The sequence below is a fragment of the Pungitius pungitius genome, chromosome 8, assembly GCF_949316345.1.
Source record: "Pungitius pungitius chromosome 8, fPunPun2.1, whole genome shotgun sequence".
Taxonomy (NCBI): domain Eukaryota; kingdom Metazoa; phylum Chordata; class Actinopteri; order Perciformes; family Gasterosteidae; genus Pungitius; species Pungitius pungitius.
The window spans coordinates 17,282,087-17,303,069 of NC_084907.1; the positions used below are offsets into that span (position 1 = coordinate 17,282,087).

Sequence of the window (20,983 nt, forward strand, 5' to 3'; positions counted from 1 at the left end):
AGCGCTGATGGATGGGCTAATTAACTTTCCGTGTTCTGTTGGGGTTTGACTTTCAGTTCAACTTTTCCCCTGGAGAGTACGTTAAGAGAATCATTTCTTACCCTTCGTTTTTCATTAATCTTGAAGAGTTTGCAGCTGGAGTCAGCGGCGCGTTTCTGTTTTGACCGAACTCGTGCAGCGGCTGCATCCTCCCGTGGACGAATGAGAAGCCTCCTAAATGGCACCACGTTAACAATACATTAATGTCACATGAATGTTGGGTTGAATCTTGGTTGATAGGGTGATTTTATGTGAAATGTTTACTCTTACAATGAACCATACAATTACAATTCTACTTGGGTAACATGCTCGTGTGCTGCCTGGGTATTCGCTACTATGTGTCACCGCTTTAAGCGCACGCAGGTGTGTGTGTGTGTGTGTGTGTGTGTGTGTGTGTATCCAAGCTACGGACGACGGGTAAACGTTACCTCATTAGAATTCAACCCTTTTCCCGCCGCAGCACTCCAGACCTGTCATCCATTCAGTATTATGAATGTATAATCAGCCTGTGTGTTTGTGTGTTTCTAATGCCTGTTCTTGTATGCACGCGGCATTTGTGTGTTTGTCACTCGCGGTTCGCTCACGATAATGTGTGCGCTTGTGATGGCGCGGATTTGCGTGCGAATGTGTGCGTTTGTGTTTGAGGCGGCGAGAGACAACAAACAATGCGGCGTGGACTAAGATTCAGCGCTGTGCATTTGTCAAAGCGGCACCCTCCCACTTTGCTTGGCAGTGGTCCCTTTATTTATTTAGCTGTCGTCACATGTCATTTCTTATGTGGAACACCTGAGAAAGCAGCGCTATACAGCAGGCTGCTGAGGTGTATTCTTTATACGTTTGTTGTGCATTTGTGTGTGTTTTTGTGTGTTTAACAGAGCTCCCAGTTATTTTTGCTGCCTTCTGTTTCAGACTCGAAAACCCCATTAAAAACAAGAAATCTGGTCTTGGAAAATTTTCAATTTGCATAGAAGGAAACAATATCTAAAAGCTGCCGCTCAAACGCACACACTCCCAAAAGCTCACAGCCCTGCCAGAAAAATAATGCCAGTAAGGGAGAGAGAGGAAAAAAGGCGAAGTGATGATGAGAGATTGGAAAATTGGATTAGTAGCGTGTGATAACAGGTGATTCCTCTTGGGTCTGGCGGGGGCCTTCGTCCTCTTCCGCTCGGTGTCAATGCTTCCGTAAATAATTTTTTATATGTGCGCGTGTTATCTTATCTGTGGAATAAGAGGTCTGAGCCATCAGGATCTGTTTAAGGGGAGTGTGCGTGGACCGCGATGCCTTGATGGAGCGCCTTCCTGCTGCTACCTCTGGAGAGCGCCACCATTGAATGCTGTTTATATAGCCGGGCCTGAGGGTGCCGGAGGGAGATAGGAGTAGAAACGCACAGAGTATCGGCAAGATGGATGACGGTGCTGAAAGGAGGCAGCTTTCTAGTGCGTTTTTCTGTCTTACATCAGGAGGGAGCCAGCGGATTGTAAGTAATTTGACAATTCATTTATGCCCCCGAATCCGCCGATGTGTTTGGCGGTAGAAAAATGATTGGAAAACTTGAAGCATCATGGACGTATACATAAGTGTGTCCCAAATGGATCTCTTCCCCATTCAGGCTACTGGCTTACTTTTTTTTAAGTAACATTATTTTACCTGAAGCAAGTCTTTATTTCTCTTTGGGCTGGACTTGAAGTGCTTTGATTTGCTTTGTTATCTACTCGTAGTCTATTTTTAACCAACGCCGATGCTCAAGGTTGTCCAGAGCAACACAACAGGGGCACAAACAACATGTTTAATGCACTAATGAAGTCCCTCTGTGCTGCGTTGGCAACACACACACACACACACACACACACACACACACACACACACACACACACACACACACACACACACACACACACATACTGGGGAAGCTTTGACTAATGAGTTTGGTGGTTTGATGGCACCAGGATAGGAGATGCAGGGAGAGAAAGGGAGACGGATGTAAAGATGGAGCCGATAGAGGGGCACGCAAGAGCAAGTGTAGGAAAGAAGGAAGTGATGGAGAGAGGTGATGTCCACCGGTGTGATAAACTAATTCCAGCGGTCGCCGGGACGCCGTTGCGGTCGATGATGCGGCGCATAATATTTCAAATCAAAGCGCTCCTTTCCCTTGGACTGTTTTGCATTGTTCCTGCATGGTTCCCGGGGGGCTCGGCCCGTCGGCGTGGCACGCGCACGCCGCTGTTCATCTTTACGCACGGCAGCTTTACACGCTGCCGCAAATCTCGCTCAGAGTCTCCCCCTTTTAAAAAAAAAAAAAGAAACACTGTGACTAAGCCGCCTGTGTGCGTTTAAAGCAGCCAGCAGATGGGCATTCAAGTGGAAATGGGGGGTGGGGGGGGGGGGGGGGGGGGATTCTCTCGGCGGTGCTTCCTGCACTCTAAGGCCCGTCGAGCATCCACAATGCCAGGGCGTTCACCATGACCCACGCTCGCTCGACGGGTGGTCCGATAATCCAATACCTATTTATTCTTTATTCTTTACACACATTTACACTCAAAAACACACGCGAGGATTCCTCAGCTGCGCCCTCGTCCGGGGGGGTCGACGCGGGCCATCTGCCGTTTGTATGTGGCCAGTGCGCCAGGTGGTAGGAGCCCCCAGTGCCCGCTGCGAGCCCATTGTGGCTCGTGCCAGGCTCAGGTGGCACTGCGGTGTGAAAGTTGCATCAATGAAGCGAACCCGAGGCCTCGAACAGCTCGTCGGTTCCGACATACGACTGAAATATCTAGTGTAACAGACACGGAGCGCTTCCTCAACAAACCTAAATAAGTGTCCCTCAAACTGGGAGTATGAATGTTAAAAGATAACACGATTGACCTCTGAAGCAGTCAAAGTGTTTCCGTAAACTAATTAGCATCGGTACTGCTGAGGTCTCCCTGAGCAGGATAATAGACCCCTATCGGTTCTTATCTGTAAGGATGAGAGGATGACGGCATCATCCATTTAAAGCGATACATTGGACTCGATAAATGAGACACACCTTCTAACCCATAGCTTTAGCTTTAGCGTACTAACCCATAGCATATATTTTATCATACATCTTATTGCTGCACTATGTTGTCATTATTGTACTTCTATCTTCCGTCATGCACCAACCGCCAAGACAATTCCCATGTATGTCTAATATATTATGGCAATAGTTTCCTGATTCTTGATTCTTGATGGCAAATCAGAAGTTTTAGTGTCTGAACTAATTGTGGCTGAATTCATAATTAAAAAGTAATAATCTAGCAAATCCGATTTAATATACATGCTTTAGCCAGTTTTGGTGTCAGCTTTCGGCCGTCTAGGGGTTAAAGCCAAGTGACAGTGACGTTCGTGTGGGAGTTCTGCTGCGTGGAGTCAGTGATGTATTCCACCAGGACTGCTAGTGTCATCATCAAGAGACCATGTCGTGGCCTAATTGACTGATGATTGTTATTCTACTGGTGCATAATGCTGCCGTGTCAAACCCCCCCCCCCCCCCCGTGTGTGTGCTTCTGTGTGGTTTGCATGTAAATGTCCACCTCCCAGCCTTTAGAGACTCGAGAAGGCAAAAAAAAAACCTGCGCAAGCACACCGAGAATATTTCTCCAGTAAATGCGAACGGAACGGGGAAAAAAGAATTGCGTGAGTGGTATGGTCACTTTAAAAGGGGGGTGGGGGCTGTGTCATCATTTTGGCACAGTCGGATGGCGGCGCCACGAGTTTCATGGCCCGGGCGGCCGCACAGAGGCTGGCTTTGTGCGGGCGTTATGGTAGCCCCTGGGCCATTAGTTCACACAACTGCATGTGGTCACAGCAAAAATGCAGAGAGGAAGAGAGAGAGAGGAAGAGAGAGAGAGGAAGAGAGAGAGAGGAAGAGAGAGACGGGGCAAAGGGAGACGCAGAGAGAACAGCGGCGGGGATCAGATACGGTCGAGGGAATAGAAGTTGAGACCAAATAGATCACTTACCCTTTGCATTTAACGCTGTTTTTTTTTTAATTTTATTTTTTTCCTTGGCTCCTACCCAGAGACCCATCAGTCATGTGATCTCATCCCCAAATTATCAGCAATATGTATCATTTTCTGCACTTGTTTTACCCCTTTCTCCAAACTGCAGAGCTTTAAAATGGCCTTTTCCACGTTAAGCCCCAATGTTCAATGCATCTTTCTCCACAAGTAGCTTCCCATCGCATGCAACCTAACGAGAAATCCACGTAACCACATGAGTCAGCAGCCGGCCAGCTAGCCTTGCATACAGAGGTGTTGTGTGGCTTCTGACCTCTGGTAGACGAGTGTGCACAAGAAAATGCTGCACACCAGTCAGTATTTATCCCATCGGTCTGTCCTCCTGTGTGGCTGCACTCGAGCCAACGTCTCCCCGTGGACACACACGTCTGCACGCAATGACACACTCGAGCCTCGGCCCTGAAAGGCCTCTATAAATCTGATTGTAACTCAAATAGCGTGTAAAACTACAGTTCTAAATGAATAAAAAGAATCATCCATTGCTTCTTCACGCGTCCCCTGCGCTCGTCTCTCTCTCTCTCTCTCTCTCTCTCTCTCTCTCTCTCTCTCATTTTCTTTGTTTCATCTGCTGCTCACATATTCTCTTTCTGCTCGGTCGGTCTGTTTCCTTCTGTGATCAAAGATCCCTCTCCCTGATAATAGTTGAGCGTTGTGCCTGTGATAGGATGAGATATCCAATCATTTTCTCTCATTAGAGAAGTTACAGGAAATGAACATACATGTTAAAGGTTTACAAAGCAAGTGCATGTACCTCCATGTCTTAGAAACAAGGTTTTAGCACCTAGGTTGCAAGGGCCGTTGGTAATGAGGGGTCTCTTAAAATATTTAATGCCATCCACACTCCCCACACACACACACACCCTCACAGTCTCATTAAACTGGTGTCTCTTACTCCACACTGTTGTCCTACTGGAGCCTCCTCCATCACAACGATCCACATTTACTACCAAACTGCGTAGCACAGGCCTCACTAATAGACACTATGAAGTACTGCAAATTGTACTTTGTAATTGCAAATCTCAGTAATTGTCTCTCAGTGCTAACTATTACCCAGTTTCACCAGTGCAAAGCAACGCGTTTAAAACGAATCACTTTTAAATCTCCGGATGGGTTACAGTGGGCTTTGCTGTTGTATGCGCTCAGCCCCGCAGTAATCTGAGCGCTAATGCACTGCAGCCCGGTCCGACAGCGTGTGACCGCACGGCGCTCATTCACTACCTCGCCGTGCCCATCCTAATTCACTACTACCGGGGGTTAATGAGGCAAAGTGAGGAGTAGTGGATGGGTTGGGGGGGGAGAAAGCTGGGAGAAAAGGAGACAGGAGGACAAGAAAGAGCGAGGGAGATGAATAATAAATGTACCGTGCTAGAATCCATTTTTAAGGGAAGATTAGAAGAGTATGAATGCAAGCTGCGATGCGCACATGATCCAAGTGAGGACCTGTTTCTAGGTCATCTCCATTAGATCCCTGCTTTCTCATATAATATACACACACACAAAACAAGTCACACCCCTTGTTTAGTACTATGGTACATCTTTTGGTAGTCTTTGTATTCCATAATGCCATAATAATATACATTTTGGTGAATGCTTTAGGTTCTCATCAGCCAAATTGAAATGAAATAGAATCGGCAGCATTGTTGTTGACATGGAGCATGATTTGTGGGTAGAGGATTTAGTGTCCTGGCAGAGCTCCGTCCATACCAACCGATTGAGCCAACAGCACACCTGGTGGATGGCTCACATGGACACACCCACTTCTGGCAAGAAGAGACACACACACACACACACACACACACACACGCTGAAAGCAGAGGGGATGCCATATCTCAAGCTAATAAGCACAAATGAGCCCATCCACGCAGATGTATACAAACCTGCACACGCACTGGGGCACGCTGGCTGGCCCACAGCGTCTAGAGAGGGAGAGGCATGAGTGGCCCACAGTGGCTGCCTCTTGCACACACACACACGTCTCTCACACTCCTTTCCTTGCAATGAAGCAGTGGCTCACAGTACTGGCCTTGGCATAGAAAGCCAACGCGAACTTTTGGGCCATAAAGTGACAATCGCCTGTTCACACAGTGATACAATTACATAAGAGGATATAGGAAGACGCACACAGCACTAAAGGTTCTTGGAAATCTCTGTAAAAAGCAGAACGTTTATCTTCATTACCCCACATGACAACTGTAAGTGAGTGTGAATACACCCGTTACCAACACTTTTGCTCATATTCAGAGACGAATGCAGATTGCACCAGATACTCATTCACACTGTCCTCTGGGAAGCTGGCTTATCCGATTACCCATCGCCAAGCTAATAGATTCTTAATAGATTGCTTTTGATTAGTTCCTCTGGTTTAGTGGCGTTAAGATGATTAACGTTGCCCTGTACGGAAACTAATTCACATTTGTGTTCACAGGCGCCACATTTGCATGCAGTTTTTGTATTAGTGAACAAAAAATGCCATGACTGGAATCATTTTGTGTTGTGTTGTCACATGGTTATAAAATGCTTTGGGAGCATTTCAGGGGACACAATATTTGAGCGGGGCAATGAGTTCACTGTCTGTCTTATGCACACACACACACACACACACACACACACACACACACACACACACACACACACACACACACACAGAAATACTCTTGAGACACACAAACAACTCCAAATGCAACAGCCCCCTGTGTGTTCATCCTTCTCACACAGCATGGTGGCGTCTCCTGCCGTCTAGCTAATTACTCCCCCCACCCAGTGTCCCCCAAAGGGTGACGCTGCAGCCTGAAGCCTTTCCACAATGTTAGCGGGCTTGGTAACTGGCCCCCAGCCTTTCTGTCTTCAGCCTGCCCCGCCTCCCAGACCACCGCTAGCCACACTGCACTGACCCCACGGCTAATCCTGTTAGCATAATAGCTGGTGATAGCCAAGCGGAAAGCCAATCCCTCGTGTTGGTCTAATACCCTCTGGCTAATCTTTGAGCGTAACAGTTGGCTAAAGTGAACCCACTTGTTTTTGTTATTGGCTCTTTGTGCGCGGGGCAGCAAATGATGGAGTTCAGGTTTCATTCAATGCTAATTAAGAGGAGTAACCTGTTTCGGCCGGGTCTTAGGTTCTTGTTTTTAGTGTTAGCACAGCTTGCAAAGAAACGCACATAATGGCTCCATTATCGGTGCAGCTGACCTTGTGGCTTCACCACTTCCATCTGCTAAGCCCCTAAAAATGACGAATTATGCCTTTAAGAGGAGGCTCTGTGTGCACGGAGTGTTCACTCCTTTGCAGGGGGCTATCGCTTTGTCGCCGCCTCTCTCTCTCTCTTCGTTCCCATTGCGGGTTCTGAGTCTGAGAGATCTCCTCTTCTCCTCTTCATGGTAAAATATTTATCCATCCTTTCCTATTGGTACAAATGGATCAAACTGATGGTGCCTTTAATTAGTCATGCATGCGTCCATCTCTTGTTCCTGTCTGTCTCTTGTTCCCCCTTCAGCTCTAGTCGCTTTCACCCAGCCCCTCGGTTTTTCTCTTTGATTTACTCCTCGGCATCGCTTCTTTCTTTATGCTCCTCTCTTCCCTCCATGGAATTAGTCATTAGCTGACTGACTGAGCTGATTGCATCTATTCCCAAGGCTAGAATTTGTTTGTGCATCTTCTTTCTCTCTCTCCCTGTCTCCCACCGTCCCTTCCTCCCCACCCTTCTCCTCCCAACCCCAATCTTTTCTCCACACCATCTCCCCGATGAAATGGTCTTGGCCACATATACCGGCATGGGTTTTTGAATTAGCACACCACCCTACACATACTCTCCCGGGTCCCTGCCATACCTTCTCTATCACCTTAATTGCATGGTGCCATTTTAAATTGGCCAACACAAATTAAGGCCTCGCTACAATTTTTAATTGGTCATTTAGCTTGGCTACTGTTTGAATGCGGGGTCTCCCTGGGAATGGTTTGATTGGCCTCCAACTACACATGTGGCCATTTCAGGGGGTGGTTTTCTCCCTATGGGTTTTACAATGATCTGTCCAGCTACTGACACCTCCCAGAGCCAAGATGGAAGAGTGTGTGTGTGTCTGTGTGTGTGTGTGTGTGTGTGTGTGCGCGTGTGCGTGTGCGTTTGGGGAGGAATAACAAATGGCAGAGGGAGAGATATTCTCCTCTGCTTACCCTTCCCTTTCTTTTTTTTTACCTCTTTCCAACCATCTTTGCTCCCCTCGCCTTCTCCACTCCTCAGTCCATGTGTTGCTGGTGGATTAAGCTAATTAAAGTACCGTAAACGGGGTCCCCGGAGAGAAGCTGCACATGCATACATATTTACACACAAACACTCATTAACGGATGCAAGTACACAGATGCCCACCATAAGCAAAGCAGGCCGGAAACCAGTGCGTTATCCAAGGGCACCGTGCATTACAGTGGTGGCCATTATATGGTCCTGTCAAAGCACTATGTAAATACTTTATGGACCACTTTCCATGGATTTCGATGGACTTCCGTGTGAATTGAATTTGTCATCAGTAAAGGACTGAGCTGAAGACCATGTGACGCCACCCTGCATCCTCAGCCTGTGTTCACTCCAAGCTTCAGCCCAAGGACTCCCAGCTTTGTGTTATCAACCATAAGAGCCTTTTTCTGTCCATTTCTGGGTCACTGGCAGGGGACTAGTGGCCCAGAAATAACACCAGACCCTCTCTCACTTAAACATTGGTTTTCTGTGTTTATTAATGTGCGCGTGCATGATCTGGGAGAATATGGTTGATAGTTTCTGTAGTGTAGGTTGTTTTTAAGGGATGATTGAGAGCCAGTGTGGAAGCCGTCATGCCTACAAGTGTACGAACGAGTCATACAACGTGTGTGGCTACCAACTGAAGCTTGAATGTGAAACGAGAAAAATAAACAACTGGACGGAACAGATGAAAGAAATCTGAGGACGGAAGGAACTCCTTCATCCTGTCATAGAGAAGAACAGGAAGAGAGGGGACGCTTTGTCTCCTGGTTGGAATTCCTTCCGGATGTTTCTGCTATCCGGATTCTGGCTGTGTCTTTGGAAAGCTGCCTGCTTCCACAGAATCCTATTGGATTACTGATAACCTTGGAATGGATAGGGCCAGCACTGTACAAGAGAGAGGGAGGAGGGAAAGTGATGAGGACATGGGCTTCTCCCCTACTTTGCCACACTTGTCTTTATTCCCTTCAGTTTTCCCTGCTTTTCCTTTACTCAACTGCACCTCCATCGTATTCCCACGTTAAATCAATAATGAGTCCGACGTTAAGTATAAGCTTACCTTTGGCTTTTGTTGTTTCCTTTTAAATTGTATGTCCCCCCCCCCGTGTTGTGGTGAGGGTATGGCTCTTGGCTGCACCAACGCCCCCGCGAGAGACCTGCTTTATTATTGCGAGGACAATATTCGAGGGTTTCGAGCACACAACAATAAACACGGTCACACCCGAGAGCACAGACGCACACACACACACCCAATAACAAGGCTCCAATAACATTGGGGTCTTTACTCCAAGTTGTCTCCGAATCTCCAAATCCCCCAGTGAGCGGGCCTGCTCCTCGGTTGCCATGGCAACAGTAGTCAGGGCAGCCACGGATGGCGATAGTGAGGAAGAGGGAGGAGGAGAGAGAGAATGAGAGAGAGGGAGCATTGACGTTTGTGTTGCAGGCGACACAGTCACAACATTGAAAGTGGGTTGCTGCAGCGATGGAGCGGCGCAGCGCTGGGAAAGCAGTTTGGACTGGGGTTGGAAAGAAGTGGGCTTGTAGGTCATGTTTACCCCAGTGCGGGGTGGTGGTGGTGGTGGGTGGGAGCTTGTGTAAAACGAGAGAGAGCGAGAGACCGATATGTGTGAGAGAGAAATGAAAGTGCAGAGACAGCACACTTGCTCATTAGCTCCCCCGGCGAGTCTCTTTCTGTCGTCATGTTTGTGCGCTCGCTGAGGAGATGTGGGTTTGTGAGGACGGCCTCGAACACACCGAACCGGATTCAGGCTGCGCTCTCTGTTGCTTTGGCATCACATGGAGTTTTGGACCGGACACAAAATCAATCGTCGCAATGTAAAAGTTCCCAATCTGGCGGGAAAAAGTTATTAAGAGTAGGTAATATGTCAGATTTTAATTTAGGAATAGTTTCATCTAAGGTAAAATGTGTTTTTTTTTTTTTTCCTTTCCCCTTTACTGTCAGTCAAGAGCTGTCTTCACAAAACCTACACTCTGAGGAAATACAGCAGTGGGTTGGGGCTATTTGGCTGACACGACCGTTACCATTGCCAGAGAAATGTGAAAAGAATTACCGTAATGGTGCTGCCGGGGGGGATCTTTTCTTTCCTCTCCTCTCCATATACTGTATACTGTGCAGAATAGCGCGGCAGACATCAGATGCACAGCATCGGCCGTTAGTGTCAGGACTCCGATGGAAAATCCATAGTTTCATTACAGGCCCGCTGGTGTGAATGCGGCAGGGAGGCGACCGGAGCTCCATCATGGGCCCTACGGGAGCCAGAATGGCTGCATTTAGTGACGCAGTGGAGTGAGGAGGAGGCAAAAGGGTCAAGGCTGCCGCTGGGAACGAAGTGTGTTCGAGAGAAGCAGCCAGATAAAGTTCACGGGCAGTAACTGGCACGTGTGCAATCGTACCCGACTCCCCTTCTTTCTGCGACTCGTGCTGCCGCACCGTCTCTGTGCGAGCGTGTCAAGGACCTCGCGATGGGATGTGACATCGGGGCTGCGGGTCACGACGTAATGCCCCTTATTACACATATCCTTGACAGAATTCTCCTAGTGAGTTCACCTTAACCGACAAAGGGCTTCCCATACTTAGTGATTGAAATGTCAGCAGTTCTGTTTTCTGTCATCAGGAATCAGGAAACGTTTATTGCCATAATATGTTAGACATACATGGAAATTGTCTTGGCGGTCGGCGATATTATACTGAATATGCACAAGCCGAATCAGAAATGGCTCATCTTTCACTTCGCCATCAGTAGAAATCAAGGGAGTTATTGGAAAGGGTCTGGGGGGAGTTCATCTGGAAGAAGGTAGCTCTCAGGAGATCCCGGCTTTTCCTCATCCCTCTTGGTCAATAGAGTTAAAAGACAGACTTTAAGGGAAATTACCCTTCGATTGGACCTACTGATAAAGTGGTGGGATTGTAATTCTTTGTGGCCTTCGAGACCAGAAAGTAAAGATCAGGTGAGACGTGTTGTCCACAGTAATGTGGATTGCTTTGAAATTGTTGTTTATTTGCTAAAGGTTTTGTGTCCACTCAAGACTTAAGAAGTAGATAAATCTATTGCTCTTTCAGTGGCATCTTCCCGGCAACACGAGCGTGAATTATAAGGATTATGCAAACATATCTCCAATTCTAACCGAATTATCTATGTGTATCTTGGTGCAGGGCATGTTAACACAGTATCGTGTTAATGCATTAATTCATTAAACTGACATTTTTTTTTAATGCGCGTCAACAGATTTTCAGAAGAGAAGTATCCAACAAACTACTTTTGAATTTGCCAATAATTGCAAAAAAAAGTTGAATTGTTGCCCAGCACTAATCCACTTGTGTGACCTCGTAAAAGTTGTTCATACAATCCTCATTTTATAGCTTGTTTATTTCATAATGTATATTTCTGATATTGCCGATGTTTGTTCAGAGTTCATCGCGTGGCTCATTAACCACATTGACGATGTCTTTATTCTTCTGTCCATCTAACCATCTAACCACCCCCCCCTCTCCGGGCCCCCCCGAAGAACTGACAGCGGTATGTTTGTCACACCTGTACTTCCATGTGTACTCAACCACATGATATCATCTTGAACAAAAAGCAGAAAAACAACCTGATTCCTCTGAGAAAACGGCGAGTGGGGGAATCAAAGTAGGGAGATGAGCGGAGAAGACACACACACACACACACACACACACACACTTTCTTAATCAGCCTGATTGCTCACGGCTGTGACTCCTCACATTGCATCATCTCTCTAATGCATTGGTCCTGCATCACTTTCTCCCAGCGTGTGTGTGTGTGTGTGTGTGTGTGTGTGTGTGTGTGTGTGTGTGCGCACGGGGGGGTTAGAAAAACAGGGTCTTTAGTAAACTCGTAAAAGCCGCAATGTCCTGATGTTACGACTGTTCACCACAACGTATGTTTGTGCTTATTTACAGCCCTCTGATTCCCATTCAGTGACGTCTGTCAGGTTGTTAACAAGTGTACAACATCCACCGTGGAGGCAATGCACATTTCTAAAGAGCCACTTTCATTAACAGTCAACCCTGACCTGAATACTCCATTTATTTAGGCATGAATAAATTGGGTATTGATTGACTGGCTGGACATTATGGATGGATCCGCTGAACTAGTTTGGATGCAGCTTCTAAAATACACAAACAAGCTTTTTTTAATGTTCTCAAAGATTAAAAGGTGCATATTCTGACTTAACTGATGTACATGTTTGCTCCTACTCCATAGTTATAACAACATTTGGAGACACACTCATTTACACACACACCCACACAAAAAAATGATTCCAATATCTTCTCCGCAGAGGAAGCGATGCAGCCATGAGCAATGCAAATTGGGAAAAATGTTGAGGAAAGTGGCTTCTCCCACTGGGACTTCCCAACTTTAGCTCTGAGTTAGCGCTCTGTGTATCTGTGTGTGTGTGCGCGTGTGTGTGTGTGTACACTCCTGCTCTTGCAGTTGTTGCTGAGTGAACAATATTGTTCTGCGTGTGCCTGGGTGCATGAACGTCGTGCGTGTTCTTCTCAGGCCGAACATTCTCTGTGGCATTTCAGGGTGAGAAGGGAGAGAGAAAGGCGAGATGGAGGCCACCTTTCTGTAAGATCTCACCAATTAGCTGCCAGGAAAGCTTTGGCCATCCTCATCGATGCATCGACAGCTTAAAGAGAAGATGAGAACAGAGATACAGAGAACAAGGATTAGAGGGACACAGCGTTTCGGCCGGAGGGAAATATTGGTTGGCTTATCGTCTAATTTTTTTTTTTTTCTCACTGGTGGTTTCACAGCTCTTCAGAGACCCACCAACTCATTACCTTTTAAATAAGGCCTTCAGACTTAACTCCCCAACCTCAGTCCACAAAGTGAAGTGCAATGATGGGAAAAAGATTTTTTTCCCCTTTTTCTTTCTGCTGGGAATCATCTTCCATAAGTGGCTAAACGTCAATGAATCCAAGCTGTTGACGGCACATTTAAAAGCCCCCAAGAAAAGATGGACGAATGTAAAACGATCTGAATAATCAAGCTACTGTTGAAATCAGATTTTTTTTTCCGTCCCCTGCAACAGTGGAAGCCAGAGACGCTCACACTTGGAATGGCGTAAAAAAAAAGGTCTGTGATGTGGTGCCAAGTTCCTTCATAGTGGAGGAACTGCATCACGTGGCCTCCTGTGAGCGTGAATCAAGTTTACCTCTGGATGAACTTTTTTGGCTTTAGCCGAGACGGGGGTTGTATTGTGCTGGTTTGAATTTATTGCCCCCCCCCCCCCCCCCATGTGTGAGTGAGTGTGCGTTGCTGTGTGTGCCCAGTTAGGGCGGACAGTGAAGCATTGCCCTTCTGGAAATGGGCCGTGGAAAACCTACAGGTCGTACCATCTGCCCTGTGTGTGTGTGTGTGTGTGTGTGTGTGTGTGCGTTTTTATGAATGGAAAGGTTTTGTCTATTCAAAGAATGTGGTACACAAACAAAAGGTAGATTTATGCAGCTGCTGACTCAACAGAAAAAGAAAAAAAACAAACATAGAGGATGCAGGAGAGCAAGAGAATTGGACTGTGATACTTTTACTGCATGCGACACAAAGAGGGCGGGGGGGTGAGTAGGAATACTCCGAAGAAAGAGCTAGAATTTGTTGAGATTTAAGGCTGGAGGAGGAAGGAAATGACACAGATGAACAAGGTCGTGAATGTATTTGCGGATCAACACAAACACAGCCGGCTTCCAGGCACAGTCACTAAGAAACATCCCCAAAGGGCTCTCAAGTGAATCTCCTTTGGAAAACACACAGGGACGTCAGATACGTTTTCTCCCCCCCCCTCAGACATGTTTACATCCAATCTCTCCCTCCTCTCTCCATGGCCCCATGCGTTGCCTCCCGGGAGGAAACTAGCAAAGTGTGTGTTTAAACACAACGAGCAGGCCACGCCATCTGTAGCGCGCTTGTTTTCGTAAAATAAGAATATAAGTCTAATTGAGCTTTTTTAATTGTCCTCTAAATCCTGCTGAGTGCCCATGCTGCTGCTTAATTGTGTTTGCGTGCCTGCATGTGTCCGGCCTGTTGGGACGTGCACGGTTGTGTTTGTGAGCGGAGTGAGCATGCGGGCTCCTTCTGTGTGTAATGAGCTAATGGCAACGTGTGGTTACCCCTTTGAGGGATCTATTAGTGTGCGTTTCTGTAGTTACGTGAAGTGTGTTGGTGAGTGTGCGTTTTCATGAGTCAGGGGGCAGGAGAACGGCAGACTGAGTAATAAGCATCCACGCTGGGGCTGGTATCTCATCCTGCCTCTTTGAAGCTATATTTGTGTGTGTGTGTGTGTGTGTGTGTGTGCAAGCAACTGATTGTTTACCTTTGTGGCCCTTCAATTTCAACGTAATTCACTTTGATTTTAACTTAATCTTTGATTAACATGAGTCTTGAATGGACACAACCTTTGGGACACTATGGATCTTTAATGTCCTCATGTCATCAAGTCAGCACAACAGGAATAATGTCATCAATATGTATGTGTGTGTGTGTGTGTTTGCCACTGTTGCTGGCCTTATCTCTGGTCTGTGTAATTGTGTGCAAGTTTGTGATTGGACACAAGTGTGAGAGAAAGCAATCTTGGACAAAGAATTTCCTCCCTTTTCTGTATTGACAACTTCCCCTGCGTTTAAACGCTTCCTGTTTCTGTCTATTGGGCATTCGGGGAGAGCGACCAGAGGAAGTTAAAGGGCAAGATAAGCTGTGTGTGTGTGTGTGTGTGTGTGTGTGTGTGTGTGTGAGGGTCAGAGAGAGACATCAAGAGACACAATAAATAGCACTTCTGTACAAAGCAATCTTGTGACACTCCAGTGCGCTCAGCTGACTCTGAAACTTTGACATTCTTTCTTCTCCTCTCGCCTATTTTGGTCTTGGGGAAGGATTCTTGCGAGCTTAGCATTTTCCACGTGTATGTCAAAGAGGTGACCTCATTATCACCTGCTTCCACTTCTCTCTTTATTTATTTGATGGTAACTGCCATTGATTGACTGACAGAGAAAGTGAGAGTCACTTCCTTTTATGACCGGATTATATGCTATTTCTCATTGAAAATAAACATATTACTGTTTGTCAGGGCCTCAAACAATCACAAATCTCTGTACGCTGCAAGGGGACTTAAGTTTGAGAGTGACCGCCCACCATCTCATTTCGCTTTGTGTTTTCCCCTTACGAGTTGAAACCTCTCTTAAGGATCCACGGAGAAGAATTGATCGACGTACTGGTTGGGGAGGAAAAAAAGTGGACTGAGCACGGATTAATGTTGCATGTCCCTCCCTCCTGCCTCAAACCATCTTCCTTCTTCTTTAAATCCTTCAATCCTGCATCGCCTCTTCGTCTCCCACCTCTCTCCGTACGTCCGCCTCCCTCGCTGACATAGAGCAATGAGAGTTGACCCGGCTGGCCACTAGCACACAAACTCTGCTCTCCCTTGTGCTCTGTGTTTGCCTTTGTCTCGCTCTCACTCAACGAGCCAAATCACACACACACACACACACACACATTATCCGTTGGTAATTGTCAGGCAGCAGCGTCTGATTTAAAAGGTCTCACACTCACCACTCTTTTCCGCTTTTCCTGAGATGTCTCCTTCGTTGTTCTTCCTTTCATCTTTACTTGCTTTTTTTTTTTTTACACTTCTCTCTATGGGACTGCACTAAGTTCAGCTCTTTCAACACATTAAAACACAATATTTTAGCTAGGATTTTGCGCACTGTGAATCACGTAAACACAGCTCCTCCATGTGGGATATGTGCACTCTTTAAAACAACAGACGCACAATGACTGACAAAGTTTGCAGACAAACACTTCCTGTTTTTCCATGTAATGTCCCTGTTGAATCGGATGTTGGCAGATTTGCTCTTGATAATAATATGAGATCTGCTCAGCCCCGAATTAACCCGCAGAAACATACAGCCCGTCGATTACAGCTTATAATTGTCATAATTTGGCAGGAATGTGCTTGAACGTGGGTGGGCCCCATCAACTGGATAGCTCCAGGTGTCAACTAAGCCCAGCCGATCCCCCACCCCCACCCCCACCCCCACCCCCTCCACCCAGACACTACAGCCATTGGTCGGGCCCCATTGTGTTACAGAGGCTACAGGCCAAAACGGAGGCGGGGCATCTGTCCTCCACCTGGTCCAACCAGCTGCTCAGGCGCTGCTACGGCATGCGTGGAGTATGCGTGTGTGTGCGTGTGTGTGCGTGTGTGTGTGTGTGTGTGTGCGCGTGCTTCTGTCTATTTGCATGCCACCTCCAGGACAAGCAAAGTGGGGGATCCAAATGTGCCGAGTCGTGCATTCCTGTGTGTTTGCGCATACTGTACACAACCGCAGTCTATCTCTATCCGTGCCCTCTGACCCTGTGGCTACATAAGGCGGTCTAAACTGGCCGGTTAGCACTGGAGATCACTGGTCACTATACTTTATTTGAGTGCAGCACAGCGTGCTGTTTACATATTAAAACACAGGATGTCGGCACTGGGACATATCTGCTCCCTGGTTTTGTGTTTTAACCACCACTCATTGGCCAGGAGGCCGGAGCGATACGACACTGTTGTCAACTTGCCTCAGAATCCACCAGAATCGCGCTCTCAAATGGACAAACCGTGCCTCATACCTTGACTAAAAACACTTAACAATTTAACAATTTGTACCACTTACATTGCACTTTAATGGTTCTTATCTATAGTTAGTTAGCTAAATTGGCTTATTTAATGAAATTTCACTTTCTTGTTTCGTGTTCTTTTGAGTTTGTATCCTTGAGGTTGTAATGCACTTATTGTAAGTGTCAGCTAAATGAAGTGTAATGTAATGATTACTGATGTCAGTACATTCCTCACATACCTTCCACCAGCTTGTGTGCACATGTAACCGGCATCGGTGTGCCTTCATAAAACGGACAAGAGGACAGAGATTTACATTGAGGTCTAAACAGCAGCAGGAGCAGAAAGAGGTTGGATATCTCCCACATACCACTCTGCTTCACATCACACACATCAGGAAATGTGCCTTTTTCTTATCTGTGGATGCGCTGTTTTTGTTTTTAATTTTGTCATCTCTTGTATTATTGCACTCTCTAGGCTCATGAAGACCTTTTCTGCTGCCTCGTTGGTGCCTTGCACTGACTAATAACCCGTATACCACACACGGTATTTTCCTCATCTTCCCTTTCCATTGGTGTCATTTAATGAGTAATGTGATTGGAAGGGATTAAATAGCACATGGGACTAGGTCATGTCAGGCTGTGCGAGCACACCACACACGGCTGGCACATCTGCTAAATGTCACTGTGTGTACTCCACGACTGTCCCTTTCCTCCGTCACACACACACACACACACAGTGTATAGCATGTTTTAGGGCCCAGATTGAGCCATACGTTGTCTCTCATTCCCTGCTTCCTCTGAAGATGACTGTCGGAGCTCAGGCTCTCTTTCTCATTCTTCAGTTGTTTAATTGTTTCACTCCACACCGGATGTAATTCCTCTCCACTTTCTCTCCCTGTGTTCAACCCTTTCTCCCTCTCGGACACACACACACACACACACCATTTCTCTCCCTCTCTCAATCCAGTCCAGCCTTTTGGCTCTTAAATCAGTCATTCCCATTGTATTTAGTCAGCAGCAGCCAAGATCGTCCCTGTGGACTATTACACACACTGGGAGAGGAGAAAGAGCAGGGAGGGAGGGAGGGAGGGAGGGAAACGGGAACTGAGCCGAGAGATGAAGTGAGATATGAAACTGTAAAGAGAAGAATGCTGAATGAGGAACACAGAGATGAAGCAGTGAAAGAAAAGGCGTTTAGCCGTAGTAGCGACAGCCGCACAGCTCCCACCCTCATTCGTGTTCCTGCTGGTGGCAGTCTTCCCAGTTTTCCCTTTTCTGTTCTCCTCGAGGCCCAAACCCAAGCAAGGGACTTTCCTCTGGCTCCACCCCAATAGAAGAGTCAGCAATCTGGGCCCTCTGGGTGGCTTCACCTGGGGATGAAGGGATGTTAGATTTTGTGGAGAGCGAAAAAACAAAACAAAAAAAACTGGGTGACTTCCACTGAAGGAAGTGAAAAAGCAACGCAGCATTCCACTAGATACCAAATGCATATGAGCATGAAAAACCGGGCTTAAAACCATTTGTTGTTAATTAACACAATCTGCAAAGCCCGTCCTCTCCACTCCCCTCCATAGAGTTCTGATTTTGAAACATTTGAACTCCCTCAAGTTTACTCACAGCCAGGTACAGTAGATACTGGAGCATATTGTTTTACTTTTGAACAGCCACCCCCTCTCCCTGTCCAGATTTGGTGCATCAATAACTTGAACCTCAGTGCACCTCTCTCCTCGACCCTCGGCAGAAGGCACTACATTTAGCCTCATGCCAAGAAAAACAGAGCTCTGCCTCTTGGACAAACACAAATAGAGTTCGGCCGTGTTAAGCTAACAACATAAATCCCACCAGACCTACACATCACATACTACATCACCATTCAATTCGTAAGCAAAACACATATTTTGCTGTTTTTGTCTCAAACCCAAAGTTCACTTTCCCCCCCACGCACTTTTTTTTCCCTTCCTGCCACTAACTTGTAATGTGGAACTGAGACAATGACAAGCGCACACACACACACACACACACACACGCACTTAGTGTTGACATAGTGTGTAGGTGAATTAGATTAGACTGTTAAGAACACCAACTTGCACCAACACACAGCGCATTTGGGGTTGCAGTGAAGGAGGCGTGAAAGGAATGTGCCTCCTCTGCTCTCCAAGAGTATACATAGCCACACAGAAAGCTATCCCTAAAACCCAACATCCTGTACCTTTCCCTATAGGTAGCACTTTTCACCTTAATGGCCGTTTAACGGATGCCGATAAAGATTTCAGTGATATGAGCCAAATGAAACGCGTAAGTGCTGAAATGAATAGCCGTTTATGAAATAATCCATTAACGCTCGTCTACACCAACATGACAAACTGCCTTGACCTGCTGACCTTTGAGGGAATCGTAAGCCGATGAGTGTAAAAGGAAATCAACGTAGTTAATAAAAGTGAAAACCGCACTGATTTTGCAGACCATCTAGGAGTTGATGGTGGGAATTTGTCTTTTGAATGAACACATTGGCCCCTTTTTGAGGAGCTAATGAGCCAACTGTTATCATTTAGCGGCAGTTAACCAAGATGTAACAAGTCAGATAGGCCAGAGATTGTTTTGCCCTTTCAATAAGATGAAATAATACATTCACGAAGTCAAATGTGGGGAGCAAACGATAAAAAAAACAATTTAAAAGAAGCTTCAGAGCTTCTTAGCATGCTAGCCGTTAGCTCTCCAGCAGCGGGGTGCAGTAGTCAATTGTTAGCTTTTTATTGATGTCATTGTAAACTGTGTGTGCAAGCATGACAACCAGGGCCAGCATCATGATTGGAATAACATTACTATGCATTATCAGCGTGCCACATTACGCCGGATGCTAAACAACACTTAAGGCTTAAGTGCCAGGCAATCTGTTATTATTAAACTCAATAGTTGTCAATTTAGGCGCGTGTGGGCGTGTGTGTGTGCGTGCGTGCGTGCGCGTGTGTGTGTTTGTGTGTGGTCTTACTGGAACGCTAAAGATACAGGACCACATTCTGAATGGTGTACAAAGCCACAATGCAACACACACACACACACACACACACACGGCCAACCGCTGCTGTAACTCTTTCAAAACAACACTATAAAAGATCCTTTAAACACCATCTGCATTCCCCGTCATTTACAGCTGCCAAACATTATTTGTGTTCATGCACATCTGTGTGTTCTGTCATTATTTGTGTCCCGTGAACCGTCTCCCAGCTAAACTATCAAGCTTCCTTTAGTTACCAGCAACCTTATGCCTGATTTAAAAAGTCTACTGAGCCACAAAACTGACCATCCACATGTTGACGTTGTTGTCGTGAACTTCTCTCTCATTTTCTTTGTGTCATGGGTGTTTTTGCTGTATTTATAAGAGCGGAGTAAGGTTTTTTTTTTTTTTACTTCATTGCTTGTGTTGTGCAGCACCAGAAGAGGAAGAGCGTGAAGAGACGACGGGTTGAGGACAAAAACAAAATCTTTTTTCTCTTTTCTCTCATCTATTGAAAACCTGTGCACACCCTTACTGTACGTGGCTGCACAATCAAAACAGACCCACATCTTGACCACCATAGAATTCCTCCACCATAATTCAAGTCCTTCCCAAGGAATATGGAAATCACTTAAAATATGCTATTAGAGGCACCAGTGGCCATGTAATCACTCTGGCTCTCCCACAGGAAGACACACTCACACACACACTCTCTCACACACACACCTACCATGGTAATTACAACGGAAGATGAGGTCTGATTCGCTGTAATCCTACTGAATGGCTGATCTAGTCAGTAAACGGTGGGTCAAGCCGTGCCGCGTAGTGTCACGTCAACAGTGGGAGAGCGTTTATGTTCATTTCTGCAAGCTTTTAATTGATGCTTTTTCTAAAACTTGAATGTGAGTTATTTCGATTAATTCTGCACCGCTGCATGGATACACCGCAAGCGTGCATTCTGCTACGTGTGCAAAATGACTCGCCCACTGTTTGTGCACACGCACTTTCTCTCCCTCCCCAGCTCCCATACTCCATCTCTACACAAACACT

General features: G+C 46.4%; 1 protein-coding gene across 4 annotated transcripts in view; it reads left to right on the plus strand.

Annotated features, from left to right (window-relative positions):
- Window positions 1-20,983, plus strand: part of LOC119194145 (plexin-A1) — a 160,060-nt gene that overhangs the window by 42,437 nt on the left and 96,640 nt on the right. The gene's annotated exons all lie outside the window — the stretch shown is intronic.